This window comes from Fukomys damarensis, unplaced genomic scaffold (genome assembly GCF_012274545.1).
Source record: "Fukomys damarensis isolate Sample0158 unplaced genomic scaffold, DMR_v1.0_HiC HiC_scaffold_27, whole genome shotgun sequence".
Lineage (NCBI taxonomy): Eukaryota > Metazoa > Chordata > Mammalia > Rodentia > Bathyergidae > Fukomys > Fukomys damarensis.
The window spans coordinates 31,312,794-31,315,168 of record NW_022900939.1 but is presented as its reverse complement, the minus strand read 5'-3'; the positions used below and the strand labels follow the sequence as shown (position 1 = coordinate 31,315,168).

At 42.1% G+C, this 2,375-nt stretch overlaps 1 pseudogene; it reads left to right on the top strand.

Annotated features, from left to right (window-relative positions):
* Positions 1–553: 553 nt before the first annotated feature.
* LOC104850599 lies at positions 554–1,316 on the top strand (annotated as a pseudogene).
* Positions 1,317–2,375: the final 1,059 nt, after the last annotated feature.

The window sequence follows — 2,375 nt, the reverse complement described above, 5'->3', positions numbered from 1 at the left end:
TGCCACTTTCTGAAGTAGCCCTTCAGAAAGGTCAGTAGTTGCCTTCCTTGTCTCGGATGCCTCAATGTCCTGAATCCATTCAAAACACTTACCCACGTGGTTATTTTGACTTTGGGGGAACAGCCAGAAATCGCACGGTGCCAGATCTGGTGAATAACGTAGACGAAGACACATGGTAATGTTCTTATGAGCTTGCCTTGGCATTAGACGGCATTAAGCAGTGACCTTGTGTATTCGATCACACCATATAGAAACATTCACAAAGGACAGCTGCGGACACTGGGCTTAAATCAACTGGAATCCAGAGGCCCAGTAGGGGCCCAGAGGGGCTGGTAAGGTGGGTATCTGTGTCTATTAACTGAACTGTTTGGCAATAAAGCAAAAACAGTGAGATAAATAAATACATACAAATAAATGGCTCCCAGAACTGCTTCAGAAAGTGGCAAGTGGGATCCACCCGGGAGTGGGGAGCGGAAGTTCTCACCCAGGAGAGCGGTGGGGCAGCAGCCACAGTTGGTTATGGAAGCGTCTCACTTCAGAGACTCCGATCTAACCTGCGTCCACTGCTCAGGGAGCTCCTATTTCCCACTTCGCTCAGCGGGCATCGTCTTTATCAGAGCCTGAGGAGTCTCCGGGCTCATTTGACAGCATAGGCGCCTCACAGAAAGCTCACCGGGTCCTAGCACGGCGCCCGTCTTACAGAACAATTTGGAAAGACCTGTCTTCTGAAGATACACGGAGCAGAAAGGGGGTCGGGGAAAATCCCGGGTTCCCGCTGTCACTTCTACGTCTGCTCTAACTCCCATCTATCAGACTAGCAGCGGACTGCACATTGCAATGCCCCAGAGGGAGGCTTGCGGTTGGCCAGCCCAGGAACAGATGGTGAACAGGGACTTCAGACATCAGCCAGGACCAATTCAGGCCGCACTCGGCAAGGCACGATTCTCCGGCAGGCACAGACCTCGGACGGACAGCAGACACTTGTGCCCGGAAGCCAGGTGGTCGTACAACCTGCATCGGGAGATATACAAACGTCAGACCCGCACCACGCCATGGGCTACTGCACCGCAGCGAACTGTGGTGCTGGCCTCTCTGGTGACGCTTGTGTCTCAGACAACTGAGACAGATGACTCCAGAGGAAGAGAGAAATAGGTTGATGAAAAGCAGAGAAGCGGCTGGAGAACATGGCAGAAAGAAGAAAGAGCATGTGAAATGCCTGGAAAATCAAAATAAAGCTCTAAGAGTTAAAAACTTTGAAGGATCTTTATTCTCATAAAAGTGATTCTTTAAAAGAATATCTTTGTGGACTTCTCTAAAAAATTAGATGGATTGCTTTGTCGTGGAGCTTTACAAATTAAAAGATCAAAAATGAAGCTAAATTTAACATAGGCTTTTGCAGCTCAAACACAAATGTCTTATCCAAGAGATTTGGTGACAGAGGAGAAAAAGGGAAGTGACGTCAAGGAAGCCACTGGCACAACTGCAAGCTTTGTAAAACTTAAACATAAGAAGCAAGAAATGGACTTTTAGCAGTTTGAACATTCTAACTAGTCCAAGAGTGGCAGTGAAGTCAATCCACATTCAGTAAATGGAACTTTTTAAAAGTAAATAAATTTTCCCTAAAGGTTTGCATTCCTGCTTCCTGAAATTTACCTTTTTCAGATGTGTGTATGTGTGTGGTTTATTTCTACCAATAAATTCTACATTACAAATTAAAAGAGAATCTGATATATTATGAAATATATAAATTATGTGTTCTGATTACTTATATTTATTTTAACGTCACATCTTCTAAATGGGGTTTTTTAAAGTCTGTTGGACGTGAGATGATATTTTTTGAGACTGGATTAACTATTTTTGAGGTCGTGTCCTAGAAGAAATCTAAGGTACACAAATAGAGTGTGGTGATTTTGTAACATTCTTTTATCAGAATGAAAAGAGAACTGTTTAAACTGTGATACTTTTAAGTAGTTTGGTTTTAGCTTATTCTGGTAAAGGTGATTTTTTTTTTTATAACAAAACTATAAGTTGGTTTTCTGATTCTATGTCCTATAGGTAGTTAAATATCCACTACATATTCTGTTGTGTTTTACAAGAATGAAATGTTTACAGGCCCTTAAAATATTTTTAAAAAATCTTCTCAAGATTGCATACCAAAGATTTTCCAAAAGGACTTTATAATCAATTTAATGTAAAGTTTATCAAGCTCTAAAATAAGACAGGTATGAAGGTGACTTTATGCTTAACACTATTTTGTAATGTAGTGAATGGTACCTTTAGAAGAAAAGTGGGCTGGAGATATAGCTCAGTGGTTCTGTCACCTGCCTTGCAAGCGCAAGGTCCCAAGTTCAATCCCCTGTACCAAAAAAAAAAAA